The sequence below is a fragment of the Lissotriton vulgaris genome, chromosome 2_1 (assembly GCF_964263255.1).
Source record: "Lissotriton vulgaris chromosome 2_1, aLisVul1.2, whole genome shotgun sequence".
Classification (NCBI taxonomy): Eukaryota; Metazoa; Chordata; class Amphibia; order Caudata; family Salamandridae; genus Lissotriton; species Lissotriton vulgaris.
This window is the reverse complement of record NC_141687.1, coordinates 765,337,809-765,365,429: the sequence shown is the minus strand read 5'-3', so window position 1 is coordinate 765,365,429 and position 27,621 is coordinate 765,337,809. Positions and strand designations below refer to the sequence as shown.

The window sequence follows — 27,621 nt, the reverse complement described above, 5'->3', positions numbered from 1 at the left end:
ATTACAGCTCACCCTGTTTTTAATTTTGTTATTAAGAGCAAATAGATGTTAAAATATCGCAATTGTCCCTTTGGTGTTGCAAAGCCAACAGAGTTGGTTGCCTATTGGATTTGCAGAGCGTTCATGTTTCCTGTCGTGGAATTTCCATTTATTTAAAACTTGTTATGAGGTCATCTTGTCTTACTTGGTTCAACTGAAGCAAAGTGAGACTACAAATCCCAGGTATGGCAGGTTTAATAAAGTACAAAAATACAGTGTGCTGGTGTTTTTGTGTTGCTTGGGGTCACTTACCTTGGCACTGCAGCAAACCTTGATGGTTTTGGGAATTGCGTTTTTCTGGGATCCATGTTTTTGATCCTCTTGGATCCTCTGTGACTTTTTGTTGTTTTTTCCATTTATTCGAGACAATAGATTATTAATTAAAATATGTAGTTTGTATTGAAAGCTCTATGGTAAACTTGCTGAGCTGTTAGGATAATGAAACAAGCATTGGCGTAGCCAATAGGTCTCACCTTTGGGACCTTATAAGTGTTTAACCATGCATCCATGCAACAATTAATGTTGTTGCCCCTAGGATATTGTGCTGCATAACTAAATACTTATAAGGTCCCAAAAGAGAGACCTATTGTCTATGCCAATGCTTGTCTGGTGTGTGAGCTATCTGCCTGCCTAGGCATCTAAATTAGTCTAATTCCCAATGTAGGCCCAGGTCTAGGTACAGCTCCACTGGCATCCTTGGACAAACTGAAAAAAAAGGAACAGACTTGATTTTAACAACGGAGGCCGAAACAAATCATTCCAGTTCCTGAGGAAGTACTGGGCTAGAGTTTTGGGGTTGTCATAAGTAGACCAGTATATCGTTTGCGTACATTCATACAATGTGAGTGGTGGTGCCTACCATAATGCTCCAGTCTCTGAATGCTATCCACACTTGGACTCAGGCCTGAACCCCGTGGATGACCACCCCCCGCTTGGTGATCAGTAGGCGTTGCTGTGTTTCTTTTGATTGAAATGAGAAGTTCCTTCACATAAATCAACAGAGCTAGTAATGGCGAGGGCGGCATAGGCAGAGTTATCATGACATGAAGATGGCAAAAGAGGTGGCACCGATAGACTGCTATTATAGTGCAGGTCCACGCCAGGTGTGCAAAATCAGCTTCCGGATGGTGGCTGTGAGCTCATGTCGTGCCTGATCCAAGGACAAAAGAGATGGTATTAGTTTGTGAGCAGTGGTAGTACCATTGATCATCAGTCAAAGCACTTCTCAGATCCCTACTGCTCCTAGTCACCAGTGAGCTTGCCACAGCGTTGGAGATCTGGGATATCATTGCACTTTATATTTTGTTTTTTGTAAGCAAACTTTATTGGGGTTTATAGAATTTCCAAAAGATCATCACTACATCACATTTGGCATGTACTCGAATAAGAAGTTGCTGGGCTCTGATATGTACAGCTCCGCAGTACAACAACATGAAATAGATTCCGGTCCTTGCTGTGCTCATGAAACCTCCCTCAGTTATACAATGGTCAGGGTTCATTTGTGTTCAGTCCTTGGATTATTATATACATCGACACACCCAACTTCAAACTCCCACCCGTCAACTACCCCACCTCCCCTCCCTCCCCCTCGGCGTGTCACTTATATACAGATTGCACATTTGTGATAAGCTTCTGGGTCAGGCTGTGCTTTGCAATTGTCAGAGGTATCCCTTTAGGAACCTTCGGCCTATGAGGACGGCAGTTCACTATGATTGCTAACCACCGCTCCGGGGCTATTTGGTGGTCCGGGGCGTATTGGTCCAAATTCACCCCTACCGGTGGCTCTCCAATCGATTCTTCAGCATCGTCTGGGACCCGGAGTATTGCAACTAGAGTTTCGCATGCTCTTGCTGTTTCCAGCGCCTTCTCGCTTTTCGATCGTTTTGCAATTTGCATCCTAATTATCTCTCGACACTCTGCCCACTTAATAAGTTATTTCTTCCATCTGGTTATATTTGGACCTTGTTTTGCTTTCCAGTGCATGGTTATATCTCTTATGGCTAGTACTAAGCCAATATCTATGAATTTACTCGTGACTTTGTTTTTCGTTGTGTGTGGGAACCAGTGTAACAGGCAGTATCCCTGTGATGCCTCAATGTCCCTGTCAGTGATGTCTGCCAACAGCCTAGTTACCTCTTACCAGAAGCTATCCAGCTGTGGGCAATCCCAGAGCATATGGCTAAATCCAACTCCCACCCTATTGCATTGCGGGCAAGCCACCTCTTGAGAATCAAAATACTGATTGATCTTCTCCAGGGTAAGGTATACCCTGTGTAAGACATAAAAATAAAGCAATTGGAATCTGGCGTTTCTGGTGCTCTTCCAAGCCCTCTCTACTATCTTCCCCCCATGTTTTTTCATAAATAATCTCGCCGATGTTTGCTTCTCATTTTAATCGCAGCAGATCCGTTAAGGGCAGCAATGTTTCCCGGGTTATTCACCTTTCTATACATGTGGCCGCCTTAACCGGCCCTGCCACCTTTACCAGATACTGACATCCTAATGACGTCGGTGGCTCAGTGAGTCCCTCCCCCCAATGCTTTTGCATGGCCGCAGTGAGGGCAGAGTGTAATAGGAAGTCCCACCTTGGTAAGTCATAGCGATCTTGCAGATCGTTGAACGGGTTTATGGGGACATCCTCATATAGATCACCTAAAGTAGCTAGCCCTTGCTCGGACATCATTGCTCTTTGTTGTGGCCTGCTTGACTGGTGAGAATGCCTCAAGTCTTTTTGGTTTCATCAGGAAGTTAGATAATTTACTTTGCGTGGTATGCTGTAATCTAAAATATAGATAGATAGATGTCTAGTGGCAAGACCTCTTAATTTTCTGATCTGCTCTAGTGTCATAAAGGTGCAATTTGTTTGAGTGTCCCTTTAAGTTTGCCAGTCCAGTTTCAGTCAGTTGTGCCTGTGCCAGACCTTCCTATGCAGTGTGAATGAATAAATAGTTATTGTTGGTTACTAAAAACCATTACATAAAACCAGCAATACAAAAGTCATCACGTTACAAAAAGAAATTAAAATCAAGGACATTTCAAAAGTCAAGTTGTATAGTTAATCCAAAAATGCGAAGAAGCCGGAAAAAAGGTTCATCGGCCGGCTGAGGGCTCTGTGGTCTGGCCAGTAGCAGTCATCAGCATTGCCCGTGCTTTAAAGATAAACTTCCCAAAGGCAGCCATATGCATTACTCTGGACAGGGTATAAAGATGAAAAATCCCATCCTTTGCAGAGCTTGACCCAGAATGTCTGAGTAATGGCCTAAGATAAAGGCTGCGGGGCAACCGCAAGGCGGGGCAACAGAAAAGAAGATGTGCCAATGACTCCCGTTTATAGCTGCAGAGCCTGCATACCTGTGCATCTGGGCTCGCCTTGCCACATGGATAAAGTTCTTTTAGGGGCAATGGGTGTAGTCTGTAGGCCAGGATCTTGTGAAGGGCTGCACTTCCCACTGCCTGCGTGAGATGCTGTTTGGGGGAGTTCAGGATGTGCGGGAAACACAGGGTCTCATGCAGGTCTTTTCTTCGCCACAGGGACTCCAGATCCAGTTCCCGTGACCGCGCGCGCACTTGTTTTTTAATCGCGTTTTTGATTGTGGAGTATGTAACATATTCCGGATTCCAGGAATCCATGGCAATGTTAAGATAGGCCTTAGCCACTTCAAGGGAGGCCGACCAAGGATTCCCTGGCTCTCTGAAAATACATTTCAGGACTGCCTTCAGAGTATTCTCTTGTGCCGCCGTCGTTAAAAAGTAGTATTTGCTTAAGGCGGCCAGCTCTTCCAGATTTTGCTGGTTGAGGGAGAACTCCAAGCGAACAAGGGTGTTTCTGGTGCATCTTGGGAGGTGGAAAAGTTTCTTGTATGCCCTGCAATGAATTTTTTCCAGTTCATGGCTCAATTTACCCGGGAATGCCTGGAGGGCGTAGTTGAGTGCCGGCATGAGTTTGGCTTTAAGCACTCTGTTAATGGCCGTAGTAGACGGGCTGTGAAGGGAGGCTTGCAGCTTACAGATGGCATAGGTGATGGATTTACCTTTGGTCTTGATAGACTTGAGATGGGCACTTGGGAGCCCCAACTCCTGATAACAAATGCCCAGGTAATTGTATCGCTGTGTGCTTTCCAGCAAAAGGTCCCCTAGCCTCCATTTCAAAGATTTTTTCCTTGAATGATGCCCAAATATAATTACCTTTGATTTAGATCGATTGGCTACAAGCCTATTTTAGTCATTGTATGCGGCCAGTGCCGTCAACACCTTTTGCAGCCCCATTCTCGTATGATCCAAAAGGACCAGGTCATCGGCATATTGCATGAAGTATATTTTGTGTCTGCCGATCTTTGGAGTGGCCAGGGCTGCACCAGTCAAGGCCCTCTCCATGTCCGCCGTGTATAAGTTGAATAGTAATGGGGCTAGCACGCACCCTTGCTTTAAGCCTCTGTCAGTGTAGATCTTAGCAGAAGCATGGTCCCTTGAGAGTTTGATACGCACCCAAGTTTTTTTGATACAGGGACTGTATCGCTCTTAGCAGTCCCGGATTAATGTTCCATTGGACCAGCTTATGCCACAGGATTGCGCGGTCGACCCCATCAAATGCCGCCGAGTAGTCGATAAAGCAGGCGAAGAGTGGAAGGCTTTTGCCTGTCCGAGCGCGATGCGCCAGATAGGAGAGAGCGATGATGTTATCTACTGTGGCTGACCCAGGTCTAAATCCGGTTTGGCAGAATGGAAGGATGCCAGCTGCACTTGACCAGGCTGCGAGATCCCTCAAGATGGCGCTAGCGTAAGCTTTACCCTCAATATCCAACAAGGCAATCATGCGGTAATTGGCAGGTTCCGATTTTGGGCCTTTTATGTGGATAGGCTGTAAAAGCGAGCCTCTCCACGAATCTGGAACTTTCCCCCGGAGCCTACATTCGGAGTACAGATGGGTCAGGTTTTTGGTCCAAAAGTCGATATTTGCCTTGAATAAATGCCCGGGAAGCCCATTGGGACCTGGAGCGGCATTTTGCCTAATATTTTTTAAGATTTTAGAAACCAACGATTTTTCCGGTGGGACCGTCGTCTCGATGGTAGAATCAAGGTAGTCTTCCGGAATAGATGTTACATTTTGCATGTGTCCTGAACCATCATTGGTATATAATGCCTTAACATGGGCAACCCAGGTGGAGGCTTCGAGGGCATTTTCGCTATGATTTGGGCCTCTTCCCATGTTGCATATGTAGTTCCAAAACTCCTGTGATTTTCCCGGCCTCAGCAACTCAAATATAATTAGCCATTGTGAATCGCAGTGGGCTCGCCTTGCGGCCCATACCTTTTTTGCGTGACGTTTTGTGGCTTCTTGTAATTTCTTCTTATTTTGTTCAGTCCTGTTTTTGTGGAACCGTTTACGTTCCTTATTTAATGCTTTGGCACTTTTTTAAATTTCTATTTTATATCGGTATTTAGGGGGAGGACACCAGTGCGACACACTATTCTGATTCCCACGAAGAAGCACCGCCAGGGTATCTGATATGGCATTCCAGCTTTCTATTGCACCATTTTTCTGTGCACTTGATGGCCAGCCTGACCATTGATTTGCCCAACTAGTAAATCTGGTTATGGTGGTTTGTTCCCATTTGATCCTTCTGGGCAGCTTAATCAGTTCTTCACCATCAGCCGCTCCGATGTATACAAGTTTGTGGCGTTGGTCCGCTGTGAGATTCAAGGTGACATTTAAGGCAGTGTGATCGCTATCACTACGCGGCTGAACTGAAAAGCTTAACATCAATGATTGGAGTTTGCCATTCAATATTATGTAATCGACCGTGGTTTGGTTGTTAAATGTGGGGCCGACCATCTGCCCCGGTCTGTTCTTTAAGAGGACTGAGTGGGCCGTCGCCAGGTTGTAGGATTTTAATAGATCATTTAGGGCGTCAGTAGCCCCTGCCTGATGGCTGCGTTGGGTCAGAACCCCTATATTATGGGTGTTAAAATCGCCAAGAATTATACATTCAAGTACCGCGAATTGTAACAGTAAACACTCTATGTGATGTACCAACAGGCCCGGGTTTGATGATGGCCCATGCGGATTGTGGTAAAGATTAATTAACAATATTGAAAGGTTACTGTTTGCCAAGCGACAGCCTTTCAAAATGCCTGCCTGGAGGAAATCCGGAAGATTAGAGATTTCTGCAAATTCCAAGTTTAGTGCGTGTTTAATATAGACGCATATCCCTCCTGAGGGTCTACCAAAGATGTTAGTCTTTTTTGCTGGTTTTCCGTACTCAGCGTAACCTCTCAAGGAGAGCGGATGGGTTTGCCAAGACTCTTGTATACAGATTATATCTGCTTCCTCCATAAATGACAGCGCGTTTTGGTTGAGAAGCAACCGCCTAAGTCCAGCAACATTCCAAGACATGACTTTCAGTCTCACCGGGGACCATTCCTTCTCAGCGGGTTTTAAGTCTGTGTTTTTCATGCGTCGTGGAGAGTGGCCCCAGGCGTTAAGGCGCGAACCGTTAGGTCCTGGAGTTTAACGCAAGCGAGAGCCAGGACCAGTCTTTATTCGCGGGACCCAGTGTTGCGCATTTACGTGTCCTATGCAGTGTGTGGGTTGACCAGGCAGTGGTATCTATTAGGCATAACGCTGTTTAGGGCAACTGCTTGCTGCCAGTCGATGCCAAACCTAGACCAGCCATGCCACCGTGTTCACAAGGCCTTCACGTTTGGTCACTGAGCTAGCCAGTATAGTGGTGAGTCAGAGCGACACTAGTTCCACATAAGTTGCTACCCCAAAATAATGTTGGGAACCATCCTTTTCTGTACAGAAGTGTTGTATCCAAACTTAAGCATGGCTTTTTACCACCTCAAATCAGTTCAATTAGTTAGGTCCACACTGATTCAAAAAAAGGCCTGTCTAACTGGATTGTAATGTTCTTAAATAAATATAGAACTCTTTGAAGAACGAGCATGTTTATGAGAGCCTCCCACCCGGCCAATGATGGAGCTATCCATCTTTCTATTGTGTTCTGCTGTCCAACTATTGCTGGGCCATAATTCACTCTTTCAATAACCTCTTTAAACTTTGTGTACATTCATGATCATGTATTTAATTGACTCCTCTTGCCATTGTAGTGGGTAGTCTTAATTCTTGCAAGGTAAAGCCGCATATGGGAGTTTGATTTAGTCCAATGAATCTGCAGGCTAGTTAGAGAATGCCATAGTGTATACATTCTCTGATAACAGGTGAAAGATTATATTTGGGGTATCAAATGTATAGTAAGATTTCGGAAGCGTAAAGGGAGAGTATATATGTCTTTTATCACCTAGTCTGAGCCTGCTATTGCAGAGGTGTTCTCTCTGCATACAAGCAAGATGCTCCGATGATAAGACATATAATAGAGGGTATAACAAGCACTCTTGTTTGGTACCTCAAAATGTATTGATACACTGCACTAGTCATCTATTTATTTTTCTGTGGACTCAGGGCTTTCGAGACAGTGTGGTAAGTCACAATTCTCTCTCTCACTCCTGTTATTCTCAACTTTGTAAACTGGAAGGGCCACTGTAGTGATCTGAATGCCTTTTTTTTAACATACTTTATTGAATTTACAGAGAGCCACGTCGCACAGGGGCTTGGATTTAACTAATTCATAGACCGTGCAGCAGAGAACGAGTTAGAAGTGAGATCCCTATTCATATAAGGTACATTCAAAACCCAGGCTACTGCCTGTGCAAGACATTAGTATTTTGGCATCCTCAAGATATTATGGATCTATTATGGGTTGGTTGTTAGTCAATGTCCATCTGCTACATTAAAGTCATAAAACAGCCCCAAACAGCCCTCCCCCTCTCTGCTTTCTGGCTCACCCTGATTAAGTTATAGCAGGCCATAGGCTTGACTCATCACCAATTTATCCCTTGTCAGGGGTCTCATTCGGTAGGGCGCATTCCTTATTGCCAGGTCTTGCGACTAGTGGAGGGTGGGTGCTGACTACAGCTACTTTATAGAGGAAGGAGATGCGTGTGCTATACGCGTTGTGGGATAGAGGGTTCGATTGCTTTAAGTGCCTCCAGCATCAATCAATCAATCAATCATAACATTTGTATAGAGCGCTACTCACCCAGAGGGGTCTCAAGGCGCTGGGGGAGAGGAGTCCGTTACTGCTCGAAAAGCCAGGTCTTGAGTTGCTTCCTGAAGGAGAGATGGTCCTGGGTTAGCCGGAGGTGGATGGGGAGGGAGTTCCATGTCTTGGCTGCCAGGTAGGAGAAGGATCTTCCTCCGGTGGTGGCTCTGCGGATGCGTTGAACGGCGGCGAGAGCGAGGCTGGTCGATAGTAGCTGGCGGGTGAGAGTGTAGCAGGTCAGGTTGTTGTTGAGGTACTTGGGGCCAAGGTCATAGAGAGCCTTGTGTGCATGGGTGAGGAGTCTGAACGTGATCCTCTTGCTGACGGGGAGCCAGTGCAGGTCTCTCAGGTGGCCGGAGATGTGGCTGTGTCGGGGGATGTCCAGGACGAGTCGTGTGGAGGCGTTCTGGATGCGTTGGAGTCTTTTCTGAAGTTTGGCTGTGGTTCCGGCGTAGAGGGTGTTTCCGTAGTCCAGTCGGCTGGTGACGAGTGCCTGGGTGACCGTCTTACTGGTTTCGGTGGGGATCCACCAGAAGATCTTTCGGAGCATGCGCAGGGTGTTGAAGCACGATGATGGGATGGCGTTGACTTGTCTGGTCATCGAGAGGGAGGAGTCCAGGATGAAGCCTAGGTTACGTGCATGGTCCGTTGGCTTGGGAGTGGTGCCCAGGGCAGGGGGCCACCAGGAGTCGTCCCAGGAGAAGGGTGATGATCCCAGGATGAGGACTTCCGTCTTGTCTGAGTTCTGTTTCAGGCGGCTGTTCTTCATCCACTCTGCGACGTCTTTCATCCCTTCGTGTAGGCTGGTTCTGGCGGTGGCGGGGTCGTTGGTGAGGGAGAGGATCAGCTGGGTGTCGTCGGCGTAGGAGATGATGTTGAGGTTGTGTTGGCGTACGATGGCTGCGAGGGGGCTCATGTAGACGTTGAAGAGGGTGGGGCTGAGTGATGATCCTTGTGGTACGCCGCAGATGACTTCGGTAGCCTCGGATCTGAACGGGGGGAGGCGGACTCTCTGGGTTCTTCCGGTGAGGAACGAGATGATCCACTCCAGTGCCTTGTCTTGGATTCCGATGTTGCTGAGGCGCTGCACTAGGGTGCGGTGGCAGACCGTGTCGAACGCTGCGGAGAGGTCCAGGAGGATGAGGGCCGCTGTTTCCCCGTTGTCGAGCAGGGATCTGATGTCGTCAGTGGCTGTGATGAGGGCGGTCTCAGTGCTGTGGTTGGTTCGGAAACCGGACTGCGAGTGGTCGAGGGATCCGTTCGTTTCAAAGAAGGCGGCAAGCTGTCTATTGACTGTCTTCTCGATGACTTTTGCAGGAAAAGGGAGGAGCGAGATGGGGCACAAGTTCTTGAGGTCGGTGGGGTCCGCTGTTTGTTTCTTCAGGAGGGCGCTGAGCTCGGCGTGCTTCCAGCTCTCCGGGAAGGTGGCGGTGTTGAAGGAGGTGTTGATGATGTCCCGGAGTTGGGGTGCGATGATGGAGTCGGCCTGTTGAAGACGTGGTGGGGGCAGGGGTCGTTTGGTGATCCGGAGTGGATGGTGTTCATGGTGCGGGTGGTGTCTTTGGTGCTGACCGGGGTCCAGGCGCAGAGGGTGGTGGGGGGGGGGCGTTGGTTCGGAGGTTGGGTGCGTGGTTGGTGCGCCGAAGCTGTTGTGTATATCGGCGATCTTGCGGTGGAAGAACGAGGCGAGTGAGTCGCAGAGGTCTTGCGAGGGAGTGATGTCGTTGTTTCCGGCGCTGGGGTTGGAGAGCTCTTTGACGATGCTGAAGAGTTCCTTGCTGTTGTGGGCGTTGTTGTCCAGTCCTTCTTTGAATGCTGTCTTCTTGGTGGTGCGGATCAGCTGGTGGTGTTTGCGGGTGGCGTGCTTGAGGGCAGTCATGTTGTCTGTGGTCTGGTCGTTGCGCCAGGCTTTCTCGAGGGTGCGGCAGTTCTTCTTGGAGTTCTTAAGTTCGTCGGTGAACCAAGAGGCTTTCTTGCTGCCGGTTCTGCTGGGAGGGGTCTTCAGTGGTGCAAGGTCGTCTGCGCAGTTGGTGATACACTGTGTGAGTTTGCTGGCTGCTTCGTTGGGGTCCGTTGTGCGGGCGGGAGGGTTCTGGCTGAGGGAGGTGGTGATCTGGTCGGCGGTGATCTTGTTCCAGCTCCTGCGAGGAACCTGTTGCGGGTGTTGGTGAGTCGTGGTTCTTCTGAAGCTGAAGTGGACCAGCTGTGGTCAGTCCAATGAAGTCCGGTGGAGTGGCTGAAGGAGATGTATTTGCTGGAGGAGAAGACTGGGTCAAGCTTGTGGCCGGCGTAGTGGGTGGGGGTGTTCACCAGTTGCTTGAGTCCGAGGTTGGCGAGGTTGTCCAGCAGGGTGGTGGTGTTGCTGTCCTTGTTGGTCTCCAGGTGGAAGTTTAGGTCCCATAGGAGGATGTAGTCGGCGGAGGGGAGGGCGTGCGGGCTGATGAAGTCTGTGATGTCTTCGCTGAATTGTGTGCGTGGTCCCGGGGGTCTGTAGATGAGGGTGCCTCTGAGTGTGGTCTTGGGGTCGGTGTGTATCTGGAAGTGGAGGTGTTCGGCGGCAGTGAGGGTGTCATCGGAGTTGGTCGTGATGCGGATGGTGTTCTTGTGTACGATGGTGATGCCTCCTCCAGTCTGGTTGACGCGGTCCCTCCGGGTGATCTTGTATCCGTCCGGGATGGCGATGTCGGGCGCTGAGGAGGCGTTTCCGTGAGGAAGGCGACGTCTGGTGATGTTGTGTCGAGCAGGTTCCAGAGTTCCACAGCGTGTCTGTAGATGGAGAGGGTGTTAAGCAGGATGCACTTGAGGAGGTTGCTGCTGGTGATCGGCTTGGCGGGTGCAATGCAGGTCCGGAGGCAGGTGAATCGGCAGGCTTGGCAGGTGAAGGGTCCGTGGGTGCGTTTCGGGGTGGCTCGGTAGCAGGCGGGGGTTCAGCCGGCGTTGAGTGCGTGGAGGGTGGAGGCATCGTAGGTCCGGCGGGTGGGCTGACATCGGCGGGGGCCAGGGGTTCTGGCGCTGGGCGCGGACAGGCGCAGACTGGCTTGTCTTTGGCACGCCTTCGGCGCACAATCGGCGCGCCCGCAGCGCGTGATCGCTGCGCATACGCGCGGTCCCCGCCATATATGGCAAAGTGGGAGGGAGGAGCAACTGGGAGGCGGGAGCGGGGCGGCGAATGAGGGTCGGGGAAAAGGAAGGGGGCGGGGCCACAGGGGGCAGCGGCGGGGAAGAGGAGTGGCGGGAAGGAGAGGCGGGAAAAAACGGCGGTAACGGCGAGAGGGGAGGCCTGAGGGCAGAGTCCCTAGTAGGCAGCGGCTAACCACGGGCAGGAAGCAGTGGCAGGAGTAGGCAGCAGTGGTGACCTGGCACACGGGGGCCGTGCGGTAGGTGGAGCGACCTGGAGGGGTCACAGCTCACTGCCACGTGGTCCCCGCCATATATGGCCAAGTGGGAGGGAGGAACAGCTGGGAGGCGGGAGCGGGGCGGCAAATGAGGGTCCGGGAAAAGGAAGGGGGCGGTGCCGTGGCGGGGAAGAGGAGTGGCAGGAAGGAGAGGTGGAGAAAAACAGCGGTAGCGGCGAGGGGGGGAGGCCTGAGGGCAGAGTCCCTAGCAGGCAGCGGCTAACCACAGGCAGGAAGCAGTGGCAGGAGTAGGCAGCAGCGGTGACCTGGCACACGGGGGCCGTGCGGTAGGTGGAGCGACCTGGAGGGTTCACCTCCAGGTCGCATCAGATCCCATTCCATGGAGATCGGTAATTTCCGTAGGCCCCTATATTCTTCTCTCCTGATGGCTGAACTTTCTGCACTGCCCCTACAGACCGCCGCTCCGTGCCATGAAAATATTGTTGGGGGGAGGGAGGGGTGTGGGGAGGGCAGACTTCCACCTCATAGTCATTGAGCACTTTGCTATTAGTAGGGCCAGGTCAGCAAATCCTTTTTTTTTTTTTTTAAATATTTTTATTTGCATTTTATCAAAACTCAACAGTACAGTCGTAAAATCAGCAGTATACATTATTCTACTCCCACACCCACCCACCTCAGAGCCCCCATTTTCTGTCACAGTATATAACATCTCAGTTCAAAGTCCATGGATATACGGTACACTGTTCCCATCACATCCCTCCCTGAGCTCTCTTGTCGGCGCTCTTGCATCCAGATAATCAGATTGTCAATTTCCCACCCTTCACAACCCCCCATCCAATCCGTGATAATGTCGCCATTTGGACCAGACCCGTCGAAATTTATTCGGGCACCTCCTCGCTTTATATGTCACTCTCTCGGCCGACATGTAAAGGTCTAACCCGCTTCTCCATTCTTCTAATCCTAGCGGTTCCGGGGACCCCCAGTACTTTGCAATATCCCTTTTCGCTACCACAAGTGCAAGGACCATGAAGGTGAGGAGTGGGCATGGCAGTCTACCTCATTAGTCATGCCCAGTAGTGCCAGCTTGAGCTCCCGATGGAGCGGGACCCCCAAGACCTCCCCTAGTTCCGTGAATATGTGCATCCAGTAGCTTTGTATCGTGTCACAAGCCCAAATGGTGTGATAAAAGTCTCCGTCGTGCTGACTGCATCTAAGACAGCGTGAGTCGTCTAGTTTCCCCATTCTGTGGAGCCGCACTCTATCATAGTAGGTTCTATGTAGCACTTTAAACTGAATAAGGCGTAGTCGTGATTTAATTGCCACCTCCCGGGGATGCATTAACACAATATCCCAATTCAGATCTTCCATTCCTCCCACCTCCGCCTCCCACGTCTGTCGAAGCCTTGCCAGATCATCTAACATATTGTTAGTTAAGGTTTTGTATGTGAGGGAGACCGTTTTTCCTTGTATCTGTTCTTGGAGGAGCCGTCCCTCCAGTGGTGCATATTCTGGGACATCGTTTAGTTGTAGGTTCTGGGCCTGCCACGCATGTCGTAGTTGTGTGTACTTGAAGAGCTGTGAGTGGTGTAGCCCAAAGTCAGACTTTAGGGCCGTAAAGGATTTCAGCTCCCCTTTGGCGATCACGTCTCCTATAGTGGAGATACCGATGTCGTCCCACCTTCGGAAGACTCGTAATTTCTTGAGCTCCGTTAACCACTGGCAGTGCCATAGCGGCGTCTGCCGGGTGGGCTTCTTCTCCCATCCCATACGCCTCGTGGCCTTAGTCCACGCTGTTAGCGTAAGAGTCGTCGCTGGGAGGAGCGGTGCCCGGCGTGTACCCCCATATAGATAGTATAGTAAGTTCTGTGGCAATAACTTAAGCCTCTCTAGGGCATAGATGGGGTGGTCCGCAGAGGCATGAAGCCAATCGTTAATCGGTGCCATGTGTTCTGCCCAGTAGTAGGCCTCCAGGTTGGGGAGTGAGATCCCCCCACTATATTGGTGTCTTTGAAGCGTAGTCAGGGCCACTCTAGGTTGCTTACCAAGCCAAAGAAATGTCCTCAGGTCCGAGTGGATTTTGGCTATCAATTTCGTCGGAAGTGGGTAGTTCGTTCTGCAGGGCATACAGATATTTAGGTAAAATGATCATCTTGTACATGGCCGCTCGGCCTAGAAGCGTGAGAGGGAGCTGTCTCCAGCGATCCATCTCCTCCACAGAGTTCAGTATGATCCGTTCCAGGTTCTTTTGGAATGAGAGCACCTTATCGAGGGTGATGTATATCCCAAGATATTGGAAACCCTCTTTCGTCGTCAGCAGTTGTCCTGGCAGACTCCCCCAACACTCTCGTCCCCTAGGGTCGTATAAGATCGATTTGTGCCAGTTGATTGTGTATCCCGCTCTTTTACCATAGCGTTCCAATTCCCGGAAGAGCTCCGGGACCGTGGTCTCCGGTTTCGTAATATACAGAAGGACATCATCTGCATAGAGTGATATCTTTTCTTGCGCAGGGTCTGCCATATTTCTTTCAAAACCTGTGATACTCACATTTTGACGGATCTTGGCTGCAAGTACCTCAATGGTAAGGGCAAAGAGGAGGGGGGATAGGGGGCAGCCCTGACGGGTCCCTCTTTGGATCTGGAATTCACGTGATAGCCTACCGTTTACCCTCACTCTGGCCTTTGGTGTCGTGTAGAGGAGCCGAACCCACCTCTGAAACTTAGGGCCAAAACCAAATTTATGCAGCACAGCATAAAGGAATAGCCAGTGGACCGCGTCGTAGGCCTTCTCCGCGTCGAGGGAAAGAAACCAGTGTGGATCGTCCCTACCCTGTACTTCCTGCAGCCAATTATGGGTACGCCTAAGGTTCAATCTGGTGGCCCTGTCTGGCAGAAAGCCTGTTTGGTCCAGATGTATAATGTCTGGGATCACCGACCTCAGACGGAGCGCCAGAATAGTCGCTAGTAGTTTCACTTCCGTGTTCAGGAGGGAGATGGGGCGGTAGGACGCACAATCTTCCCGTGGTTTGCCCTCTTTATATATCGGGACGATCGTGGCCATGGAGAGGTCCGGGGGGAGCCCCCCCCCCCCCCCCTCCTGGTAAACCCCGGCAAAAAGTCCCTGTAAGTGGTGTGCCAATAGGTTTAAAAAACTCAGCTGGGTAACCATTCGGCCCAGGTGTTTTACCCGGTCTCAACCTGGCTACGGCTTCAGAGATGTCGTCCCGTGTGATGTCCGCTTCCAGCACCAACAGGGGGCAGTGCGGGCAGGTCTGTTTGTACCATATAGTGTAGAGCGTCCTCTCGTGTCCCCAAGTCCCTGGCGGCGTAGAAGTGTTTGTAATGTGTTGCGAATGTTTCAGCTATTTGTGCATCAGCACTGACAATCGTCTCGTCTGCATTCCGAACGTGATCTACCCATCTAGCCGCGCGCTCCTTTTTACTCAGCCACGCTAGCAGCTTGCCTGACTTATCCCCCACATCATATAGACGATGAAGGGTGGCCATGGATTGGGTTCTTGCCTCGTTAGTAGCTAGTTCTCTGTATTGCCTCTGGGCATCTAGAAGTCTCCTAAGGATCTCTGTGCGTTTAGAGCTCTGGTAGTCTCTTTCTAAACCCAGTATAGTCTGTTCCAGTGTTGTGACCTCTGCTTGAAGTTTTCGTCGTTCCTCGCCCAGTCTGCTCTGTATTCTATCTCTTAATACCGGCTTCAGGGCTTCCCAGAAGGTGACATTTGACTCTACTGTGCCCTCGTTTTCGGCCACATAGACCTTGATGTCTGCTCTCAGGCCTCGTAGGATAGTCACATTCTGAAGATCCCATGCTGCAAGGTGCCAAGTGGTCTCTGGAGTGCCCTGGGTGCGTCCTATTCTCACAAACAAAGGTGAGTGGTCAGAGAGGCCTCTAGCCTTATAGTCTGCTGTGCCGTCTACCTTCAAGTACTGACTGGACATAAATATATAATCTAGCCTCAAAAACACCTTATGGGCCCCTGAGTTGTAGGAGTTGGCTATCTGGGTAGGGTGCAGCCATCTCCAAATATCGGTAAGCCCTATACTGGCAATCTGCCGGGATAAAGCAGTCTGGCCTCCCTCTCTGCCTGCAGTCCCCGACCGGTCCTGACTCACATTCATCACGTCGTTAAAATCTCCTCCCATGATTTGGATAGTATTGGCAGTTTCTAGGAGGATATGCGCGAGAGCCTTGCGCGTGTGTGACTGCAACCTGGGCGGTGCGTAGACGGATATGACCGTGTAAGTACGCCTATTCCATGTTCCCTGGACCCCCTCATATGTCCCCAGTGGGTCTATCCAGATGCGTGCAGTACAGAATGGGATTGTTTTTTTAATAATGATCGCTACCCCTCTGGAATCGGTCGTATATCCTGCATGTGCCAGAACTTTGTGTCTGCCTCTGGCTATGAAAGCACAGTGTGTTCCTTTAACCCCTTCTGTGCGGCGCCGATTCCCCCCGGTGCTGAGCTCTAGTAAAAACGGGCGTGGGCATGACGGAACGGTTCCGTCATAAGCACAGCTCGACCGAAGCTCATGACGGAACCATTCCGTCATGAGCATAGAAGGGGTTAAGATGAGTTTCCTGCAGTAGGGTTATATCGGGATCTAGCCTCTTAAGGTAGGAGTTCACTAGACCTCTCTTTTAGAGCCCAATCCATTTACATTCCATGTCATGATACTGATCCCCCTCTCACCCACCTGCGATGCCGTCGTGTCAACTGCCATTTAAGACGAGTGTATCGTAAGGAAGGCGATCTCTGGTTTGGATGTATGGCGTGAAGCGCTGAGTTGCACCACTGCGGTTTCCGACTGTTACCCCCTTTCCCCAACTCTCCCTCCCCCAACTCTCCCTCCCCCTTCCCCAACTTAAATGAACTTGGAACTCCCCTACCCCCCCCCCACCCCACCTCCCTCCTCTTCCAGTCTCATCCCTTCACAAGACAGAACTGGTAGTAGGAGAAGGCCTGTCGCCCTCCCTTGTACCCCCCCTGAAGTCTGCTCTAACCACTGCCTCTCAAAACATGCAGCGCTACTTTCCCCAAACACTAGAAAAAATGGTTAGGGGTTCTGCCCACCTCACACTCCCGTACCTGAGCAGGAGACATCCAAAGATGAAAAAGTAGAAACAAATGGTACTGAAGGGATCAATCCACTTTTAATTATCAAACAAGAAACAATTAATTGTCTTTTGATTTGCGAATTATACGCAGCGTAAATATATATTAATTCATATACACATATATGAGCGAACAGCCAGAGAGGCACAATGTAAACAAATAACACAGTCTATATACAACACATCACATGTACATTATATACAAATACACAAAACACTTACACTTCTCTGTACCCTTGAGACAAAAGAAAATATATTTACATATGTACCTCCTCTAAATTTGGGGTGGAGTACAAAACAAAATGGTAGTCCCAAAAACAAAGCACCAGGGGGTTAACTTATCAACCCAGCCTACATTTGTGTTGGTGCACCTAGGAAAAAATCAAATCTTCCTTAAATTTTTACAGGGGACTCCGTTCAAAGCATAAGGTGTCGACGCGGTCGCGTTTCAGCCAGATGATATAGGCTTCATCAGGACATGGGTACTCTAGTAACAACAAATACATATATTATCCCCTTTCTACCTAAACAAGAAAACACATTACAGCTGCTAGAATTAAAACCTCTCCCCCACATGTGGAAATGCAGTGTCAATGGGTGATTCTATCATAGAGAGAAAAGGAATAACGGATAGTCAAGACCCAAACAAAGAAAAATCTAAGGACAAATAAAAATAAAATAAATATTGATAATAAAGGAAACTATCAAAAAGACCCCAACCACACCTCCAAAGGTGAACAAAACAAGCATGTGACAAAATTTAAAAACTAAAGACAATCAATCAAATCACCTTATAACCCAAAGTGTATTAGTGCATATACATGCCAAGTACTACAAAACACATCACGTGTCCAATATAAATACCTATTCATCACGGCCCTGGCTAAACCTCGGGCTGGTATCGCCGGCCCCCCACAACCACCTTAGTGGGTGGGGTAGGAACCACCGTCTCGGCTCTATTCCCGTAGACTCTACATGAAGTAAAAATATTTAAAGAGGCCAATCACTCACAGGGGAAGGTCTTACCGGGGGGAGGGAGCCACACAAAAGCCATCACTGACAACAGGATATCTAACACAGATCCCGGCGCACATACCTTTATATCTTCACAGTGTCCGCCCAGATAGAGAATAATATCTGAAGTGGCTCAAGTCTCGCAGTCTTCCTACAATCATGCCGGACCCCAGGAGAAAGAAGAAGAGAGGAACAACACACCGTCAGTCACTCTCTCCTCTCTCCTCATTCCCCTCCACCAGTGTCCAAACGACGCTAACTAAAGGTACACACATGCTGGATAACGGGGATCTATAACATAAACTACGTGCATACACCCACCTGTACTTACTCTCCAAGTCATTAACTTCACAACTGGTGGCAGAAGGCCGGTCATGTGCGGATTTAAATCAGAGTAAAGCAGGCAGCTCAAAGTACCCATAGTTCACGTGCCCGCCAAACACAGTGGGTTTCTCTCTCAAAGCTACATATCGGCCTAATTAAAACCCTGACAGAAACCCTCGAAGAATGAAAACAGTCGGGGCCATACCTGCTTATCACTCCACTATCGTACCCAACACTCCCCTCAACAATCTGCTCTAATCTAAAGTGACCTCACTGCCCGCGCTGCGCGCTCGCATAAATATGCGGCGAAGGGGGAAGAAATTACCTTCAACATCCAAACAAGGTCGGCGGCACGTTAACTCAGTGCTCGCTACAACGCTTCTCCAGCCAAACCACCAGAGAATCAGGCGTGGCCGACAACGCGCATTCCAAATAAGTGTGTCCTGCGTCAAACGGTGCGTCCATCCCGCAAACAACACTAAAAAAGGACTACACATCCCCAATGTTCCCTATAGCCTTTTACTCTAAACTAATGCACATCCGCCGGCGCTTAAAGGTCACAAGTGCTCAAAATATTCCAGATTAGTGGCGAATCTCACTCAACCACACAAAGAAGAACCAAAAACAATTGTTAATAAAAATAAATCATGAAGGAAAAATAAAAAACAAATAAACCAAAAAACCCATTGTGACATCACCAAATCATCAAGCACCCACTATCACTCCTGCATTTTCACTACTTGGTTCCCATTCTAAAAAAGGCAACATGACCTTACATCCCAAAAAGGAGTAAACCGTATCAAAAAGGATCAATGCCACTCATGCTAAATCTGTGGCAGAGCGCAATAAATAAACATTATACACATTATAATGCCAAATCAAGAAAAAATATATATGTATGGATATAAACAGCATATGTACACATACCTCAGTAATTAGTGCCATACCTTATCACAATCCATACTCACTAGATAAAATCGACAACAGAAATATACATAGTACAGTGATCAAGGAAAAGGATCAAGGGATTCAGATCAAAGCCCAAATTTCATCCCGCTCATTAAGTCCCTTTTCAGAGGTGTGATACCTCTCTATTAGTCTTGCTTCTGTACGGTTCAGCTTGGTCTCTAATTCTGTTTTGTTTTTAGCCGAGATGGTAACTAGAACTGCCCAAGTCAACTCCTCTTCATTATGGTCTGCCTCCATATAGTGCTGCACTAAAGGGGCCCCAATGTACTTACACCTTATGCGCAATTTATGCTGTCCAATACGCATTTTGACTGCTTGCGTGATTTGCCCAATATAGGACAAATCACAAGGACATGTCACTACATAGATAGCATTCTTGGTGTTGCAATTTCCCCAAACAGGCACTGCTATCAACAATCCAGGAAGTCATGTGGCTGAGAACAGAACCAGTGGGAACAGGAAGTATAAAACATAACATAAAGGGGCGTGTCAACTTGCGTGCTCCTCAGCGACGAGCTGCAGTAACCGTGGCCAGTTCCACCAATGTTCATGAGTGGGAGTCTTGAGTGTCAGTTTCAGGGACACTATTTCTCCCCGGCGTGTCATGTTCCAAATCCCGGATCGCCTCTACCAGCGGGTGAATTGAGCGCGACCCCCCCCTCATCTTCTTCACCTCCAGAAGTACGGCTCCCCACCTCGTCCTCATCATCTCCCTCCGAACGAGCATGGCTGCGGGGACAGCTGTACCTTGATCCCGTCGTGGCGCTTCCCTTTGGTGAGGCGATCGTCCATATCTGGTGCCTCCCGAGCCATGTCCTTGGTAAGGTGTAGCCGGGGTTTGTCTCTTCGTCCTTCGGGACTTCAGTCTCTGTGCTTTCGGCTGTTCCCACTGGGGTCTGTGTGACGGCGACCTGTCCATCGCCCTGCGGCCAACAGTCTTTCTGCTATTGAGTATAGGGTGTTGCTCCAGCCATTGCCAGGCGTCCTCCGGGTGGGTAAAGAAAATGTACTTGTCTTTGTATATGACATTTAGTTTCGCAGGAAAGAGGAGCATGTAGGAGATATGTAGGTCCCTCAGTTTCGCCTTGACTGCATCGAAGGAGCGGCGTTGCTTCTGCACCTCCTGGCTGTAATCTGGGAATATCATAATGTTCGTATTTTCCAGTCGGATCTCCCCCAGTTTTCTAGCTTCTCGTAGGATCAAGTCTCGGGCCGCAAAGTTGAGGAAGCGTGCAATAACCGGTCTGGGTCTCGCCCCTCCGGTGGCTTTGCTAGGAGGGCCCTGTGTGCCCTTTCGATGATGAAACAAGTGGAGAACTGCACCGTCAGGAAGGTTTTAGTAAGCCAGGAGTGGAGGAATGTTGCCATGTCCGCCCCTTCAATTCCCTCTCTAAAACCCACAAAGCGTAGATTGTTGCGTCTCGCCCTATTCTCGGCATCATCCACCTTCCACATTAGTTGGCGATGAGAGGCTTTAAGTTCTGCCATGTCTTTTCTCAAGGTGGAGATCGAATCTTCGGCTTCTCCTATCCGCGTCTCAGCTGTAGTAACCCTATCCGATAGTTTGCGGAAGTCTTGCCTTAGTAGTGTCACCTCCGATCCCACCTCGCCGATCTTGACTTCTAGGGCCGCCCTGGATTCCTAGATATCGGCCCGTGATGCCTGAATGGCTCCCATCAGCAGGTCAGTGTCCGAACGCGCACCAGAGACAGCTGGGAGGACGTCTGTTAACTGTCTAGGTGCTGCGAAGTTATCCATAGGCCCCTGTTTAGCAGGCTTAGGAGGTGGGTCTCTCTTCCCAATGGCTTGCGTTTCCGTGGCGTTTAGCCCTCAGGGCAACTTGTTGCACACCGCCTCGGGCTATCTGGCCGCCTTCGGGGACCAGTAATCTCCACAGTCTGTTGCAAGGTAGGGCAGTCCCGCCTCCCCTTGTCACGGTCGCCGTGGGCCACTTGCTTCGCTTTCCCACTCCACGGGGGTCCCGGCTCATATGCTCAGCAGTGTGCCGGACTCGGACAGCGTTCCTACGCCCGCCTCATCTCAGGAGTACACGCCGCGCTGGCTGTCTCACCCAGCGGCCAGGTGTGTTGCGGCGTCCGGGGTTCGTGAACCGCAGATTGTAGCACTTCCTTATCTTTCTCGACACCGACGTTTCCAACTGTCCCTCTCAGATAGGTAGAGGGCTCACCAGCGTGGCCCGGGCCGAAGGGACAACACTAGGAGACCCACTCGCAGGCGGGGGCGATGCAGGGGAGCCCTCTCCCTACCTGGGTGTCAGATTGCTGCTCCAGGCAAGCGGCTGTGGAGGGTGTAGTGGGCCGCAGGGCACAGGCACGGCGGTGAGCCAGGAGCAGGTCCGTAGTACTCTTAAGCCCCACTATACCTGTCGCAGTTCAGGAGCGCGTGTCGTTCCGGCTGGCTCATCCAACGACCATAGGAGCTATCCTCTCTCTGGGTCTGAGGGTCGCGGATTGTGGCACTCCCCTGCGTCTTCTCGACCCCCGATGCTTCTGAAGGTCCCTCCCAGGGAGGGGGAGGCTCCCCAGCAGGTTATGGGGCCTCAAGGACACCCCTAGCGGACCCCCACACCGTCAGGGGCAATGCAGGCCCGGGGGGGCTCGATTGCAGCTCCAGACCGGTGGCCGTGATGTGCCCGGGGGACTGCAGGGCATAGACACGGCGGGGGGGCCAGGAGCATGTTCGTGGTGCTCTCAGGCACTACTTCGCGGCCCCGGCTGCCATCTTGGTAAAGTGCCTGGCGGTTTAGGAGGTCCCTATGTCTCCTTAGGGGGGGGGGCCTTCCCCGCTATCTCCGAACCCCACGGGCCCTCCAAATGCTCCTCACCGCCACTCCTCCCGGTCGGCTGGTCCGCTGCGGGATGGTCTCCGGGGCAGTCTCAGCCACGCAGCACAGCTCCGGCCGCCATGTTTGGAAAGCGCGCTGGTCCCGACGGGGCTCCCAGACACCGCACCAGGGCCCCCAGTCAGCGTGGCACCTCACAGGGGCTCCTTCACTCGGGCTCGTCACCGCTGCCGACCACCAGCGGACCTGGCGGGGACCCGGCCACCCGACTTCAGCGCCGGTCCCGGTTCCCTGTCTCAGCAGCCGCCATCTTGTTGCCGTCGGATCTCCCGATGCTTGGGATCAAAGTCGGCGTTTTGGTGACTACAGTCGTGGAAACTGTGATAGAGTAGTCTCCCTGGGGTCCGGTTGCTCCGCTGCGACTCTTACGTTATTTTGGTGGTACTGGGCTAAGTATTTTGACGGGTTTCGATGCAGCACGCCGGGAGCTCCGGAGAGTCACGTCCTAGCCAGTCATGCTGCTGGCGACACCCCCCCCCAGGTCAGCAAATCTGAGCTGTACTTTCTGTGTCTTTGGGCAGCAGTAGAGGCCCAAAAAGCACTGCTCCGCTGTGTCCCAGTTCGCGATACCTGTTATGTTTCCTATCATATGTGCAATTTCGGACCAGAACCCACCTAGGCGTGGACACTTCCACAACATGTGCATTATGTCCGCATCTTCTGTCTGGCATCTTAGGCAGCAAACCTGGGCAGTGGGATGCATGCAGTTAAGACGGTGTGGAGTGCGGTAGGCCCTATGTAGGATCATGTATTGTATTACCTTGGATTTGGCATTAAGGAATACTCTTTTAGGGTACTCCAAAAGAGCGACCCAGCCTTTGTCCGATAGGTCCCTACTCAGGACCCTCGCCCATTTCTCCCTAAGTGTCGTGAGGGGGTTTCTACATGTGTCCATATACCCCTGTAAAGACATCTAATCAGGTGGCGTCCTTTACCCATAAGGTACACTGCATGTCCCAGCTCATGTGTTGGAGGCTATACACCAGATGGTGCCCAGTGCTTAACATTTCTGACTAGTGCTGCGTGCAACAGAAAGTCGGTACGTGGGACCCCTTGTTCTTGTGGTCCATCATCATCATCCCGTCTGCAAATAGTGCTCCCACCGTGGAGACCCCCTCCTGTATCCAATTGAGTATACTAAGCCTAGGCACCAAACCAGTGGGTGTAGGGATTGCCAACACGGGGGTTTAAGGGGCATAGGTGAGTGTTTGGTTTGTGAATTGTGGTGCCCGCTTCCAATAGGTGAGTGCTGTGAGCTGCAATAGGCTAGTCTAAGAGGGGATTTTACTCTGCGGCAATAATAAAGTTTGAAGAGTACTGTAGGGTAGGAGCCGTTGTGTGTAGCCCAGTTCATGTAGATTGAGCCCCACCAGCCAGTACGATAACCATTGCAGTTGACTGGCATAGCAATAGGCTCTAAAATCTGGCACCCCCAATCTTCCTTTGTCCGCCTCCAACTGTAATTTGGCCAGGCCCACCGTTCAGTGATCCCTCCCCCAAATGAGTTCGGTAAGCAGTGTGACCAATGTTTTAAAAAGGGAGGTAGAGATCAATACTGGTAAGTTTGTGAAAAAGTATAAGAGGCGCGGAAGCATGACCATTTTGGATATGGCTATTCTGCCCATAACCGAAAGGGGCAGTGAAACCCAAAAGGAAATCTGGGATCGAAGCTCAGTAATCGCCTTCATCAGGTCGCCCTCTAACCTGTGTTGTGGGGACCTATGTATTTGAATACCAAGACATTTGAAGGTGTTTGGTGCTACTGTAAGGGTTAGGTCATCTGAATGCCTTTTCTGCATCCAGAAACATTGCTACTGCCAGTAAGTCAGGGTCACATTGGTGCAGGATAGCGAAAAGAGTTCTTAAATTGTGAACCATGGATCGACCAGGTATGAACTTGGCATTTTCAGAAAGAATCATACCCTCAGATACAAAATGAGTCTTCTGGCTATAATTTTAGCCAAAATGCTTGTGTCTGTGTTCAGAATTGAAAGTGACCTGCATGATGAACATAAGGAGAATTGTTTCCCAGATGTTAGTAGCACCATTATGGCCCCCGTGTATAACATCAGGGAGAGGACCTCAGCTTTTTGTTCTTCTTCAGACAAATCAAGAAGGTGCAGGCCATAATGTCGGTGCATTCTTTGAAAAATTCTGCTTTTAGGCCATTACTCCCAGGAGCTTTGCGATCCGCTAAGGACTATATGTCCTTTTATATCTCTTGGCTCGATATGTGTTGCATATTCAACCTTACTAGTGCAATACCTCCTAAAGTACTGAGTGAGGCTCAGCTCAGAACCATAAAAGTGAGACTTAAACAGCTGTTTATAGAATTTAGTAAAAATGTTCAGCCATGTTTTTGTGTTCCTCTCATCTCCCCCCAAGCATTTCCTGTGCAGCTCTGTACTGTTTCAGTAGCTTGAGTGTCGATTCTGGATGGTAGTCTTTCCCCCATATTGTCTATCTGTGGAGTATTTATGCAGGTGTTTTAATCTCTTGATATTCTGCTTCTCTAAAATCTGATGCACACAAAGGCAACCTCAGTTTTGATAAGTCTCACTGAGTATTCATCCTCCAGTTCACTAAGGTACCTCGCTAGCTGTGTCAAAGTGCTTCTGATCAATGTCGACACCCCTGCTGCTTGCTGATACATACACCTCTGATAAAGGTTCATTCAGTAAAAATATTCTGTTACTGCTTGCATCACCTCATTGAATACTGGATCTAGAGCTTCTGATGGAAACCTTGAGGTTTTGCATCTGTTGAGTCTGTCAGGCAGATGAATCAAGAGTACCACAGGGGAAAGAATTGAATGAATAACCTTATTGTTCAGTTAATTAAAACGTACAATTAAAACACTTTAAAAGGAAGGAAGCACATAATCAATACATTGTTAAACAAACCACGATAAAAGTGACCATATTCCCTTCTACTTTTGTCTTGTGAGGCCGGGGCCCCACCAGCAGCATTTGCCTTAGGATTTCCTCATATTTGTTACATAAAAGTGCCTAGTGCATGTCTAGCAGAAGTAAAAGGATACAATTCAGGATAGGGAGCAACAACTAACCCGTGCCTAGCCCCCATCAACGTCATGTAACTTAAACACGGACTCACATTTGTTACATACACTTGCCCGATCTATGGACGAGCAACGGTAGAAAGACAAATGTGGGCGAGGAGTTAGCAACAAACAATGTGCTTTTACACTCACTGTATTCGAGGCTAACTAAATAAGTTACTAATTGCACATGCATACATTGAAAGGGATAGTTGAAGTAGATGCTGTCCGTATGGATGTGGTACGAAAAGGTGCTAATTTGTTATTGCAGTTTGCGAAGTAGATGGACGAAAATGTGAAAAGTGCTTTCAGTGCATTTGCTTAAAAAGGTTAAAGCCTGTCCCTATAGCAAAGTGCTATCAGTGCTTTGACTATAAAGTGCTAATTGTTTTCCCAAATTTCAAGAGAAATGACAAAAGTGAGCATGGGACAGGCAGTTCATTAGCAAAAGAAAGTATATATCCTGACACTGTAAGGCTTGCTTTGTCAGTATTCTTTATGCCATTGACATAAACCTCAGAGATTTCTTGCAGAGCACTAAGGGCCATATGTATCAAGATACCAATTAGCGATTCTGTAATAGCGATTTTTAAGAAATCGCTATTTCAGAATCGCTAATTGGTATGTATCAAGAAAATCGCAATTTTTTAGCGATTTCTTGATCTTCCTTAATTGCGAATTCGCAAATTGCGAATTCGCAATGAAGGAATACTTTCCCATTCATTTCTATGGGCCTCCTGGCCCATAGGAAGGAATGGAAATGTATTCACAATTTGCGATTCGCAATTTGCTAATCGCAAATTGAGAATAATTTCAAGGGTGCAGGGGTGTCCAAAGGACACCCTGTTGCACCCCTGACATAAGTATGGGTGCACATGTGGTGTACATACATGCCCTAAGGGCATGTATGTGCGTCACATGGCACTTTGAAAAATGCTGAAATGTGCATTTTTCAAGGAAATCGCAACTTACCACCAACTAGAAGTTGGTGGTAATTTGTGATTCCTTCAGGGTATTTTGGATTTTTTTTTGCTTAATACATTGCATTTAAGGAATCGCAAAATTTGCGATTCCTTAAATGCAATCGCAAAATAAGGAATAGCAAATTTTGCGATTCCTTATTTTGCACCCAAATTCTTTCATACATACCATTTTGAGAAAATGAGTTCTCAAACGCCGAAATTCGCAGAATTTTGGCGTTTGCGAACCCATTTGGCCTTGATACATATGGCCCTAAATCCTTTCCTTGTAAGCAGGCAATCCCTGCCAATAGATAAGTACGGATTCAGATCCTCAGAAAGTGTGGTTTCAGAAGTGTCTTTCGCTCTGCCATCAGTACTGAGCAGAGACCGACTATATGACAGATGTCTTCATTTGGATATTGGCATAATCAGCATGCGGTCTCTTCGTGGTTTGTCTCCGCCATGCAGGAGAGTAGCATAAGGTGGTAAAGCAGCCCAATCTTGTATAGGATCACCCAATACCTTTGTCCAAAAATCTATGTGACTGGCTTTGGTCTTGGGGCAGATGTCAAGCAGATGGGCGTAGAGAAAAGAGATAGAACTCTTCATTACTCCTGCACTTTGAGCACATTTTTCAATGTGGGAGAGTTCTCTGGTAGCTGCAAGGCGCATGTCTGGATGAAGGACCCGGTGTTTTAATTGAGTGTAATGCAGTGCTTAATTTATGCTGGTGGTTTCCAGTGTTTAGCACCAGCACTTAATCGCCAACACTCGTGCTTTTCATGAGCACTAGTTAAGGACACATTTATTTATGGGGAGATTAAGTGATTTGCCCAGAATCACAGGATGTTGAGCCGACACAGAGACTTGAACCTGATTCCCCAACTCCAAAGTTTGCAGCTCCGGCCATTACACCACTTCCTCTCCCCACTTTCATGGTTTGTAATTTGTTCTGTTTTAGGTTGTGCTAACAGGAGAAATGGGCTGGTGCAAGCTGCCTCCGCACAAGAGCCCCAGCACTTACTTTTTTTTTTTTTTTTTTACAAATTAACCACTGGTATAATGGTATCTCTTGGAGGCTGGTAAGCTAAAATCCTGCTGGCAGTGCTCCAAAAAAAGAATGTCCCACCCATGGGATCGGTCTGAAATGGGCAAGCATCCCGCTTCTCTCCACAGATCAAAGGGTCCTGGTGTAAGGGCCGGCGGAAAGGCACCTTTTAGGCCCATAGATTGCATTGCTTTTTAAGTGCTTTGGAGAAGCTGCCTGTGCCAGCTCTTTGTGTGTGAGTGCTATCCGCTTCTGGATCCCAAGTAAGGTCAAAGTCTCCCATTAATATAATTTCACCCTCTGCAAATTCCCCCAAAGAGAGTAAGGAAGAAGTGGATAAAGGTAGCTTGTGCAGTATTAGGGGCATAGATTGAGGCTATTGTGCACATCGTGCCCAGTAGTGTCCCCTTCCCCATTATTACCCTCCCTTCTTTGTCTGATTTGCCATCTAGTGGTTGGAACCTGAGAGAGTAGTGGAAGAGAAGGGCCACTCCATTGTGTTTGGTAGAAGCTGAAGATCAATAATTATCATGGTGCACTTTGTCATAGTCTGTGATATTCGCTGCCTTAGTTTGAGGTGGGTCTCCTGCCACACCATTATTGCATGTCTTCTATCTATTAGGTATTTACATTTTTTGAGGCTCTTAGATAGCAAATTGAGCTCTTTAATGTTCCATGTTAGTGTAGTTGACACCATAATAGCGTTGGATGGTCAATGGCAGTACTCTTCTTCCCTAGTTTCCCAGTATGTCCTCCCT

General features: G+C 49.1%; 1 protein-coding gene across 9 annotated transcripts in view; it reads left to right on the top strand.

Moving 5' to 3' along the window:
* METTL5 (methyltransferase 5, N6-adenosine) overlaps positions 1-27,621 on the top strand; it is a 167,616-nt gene that overhangs the window by 8,874 nt on the left and 131,121 nt on the right. The gene's annotated exons all lie outside the window — the stretch shown is intronic.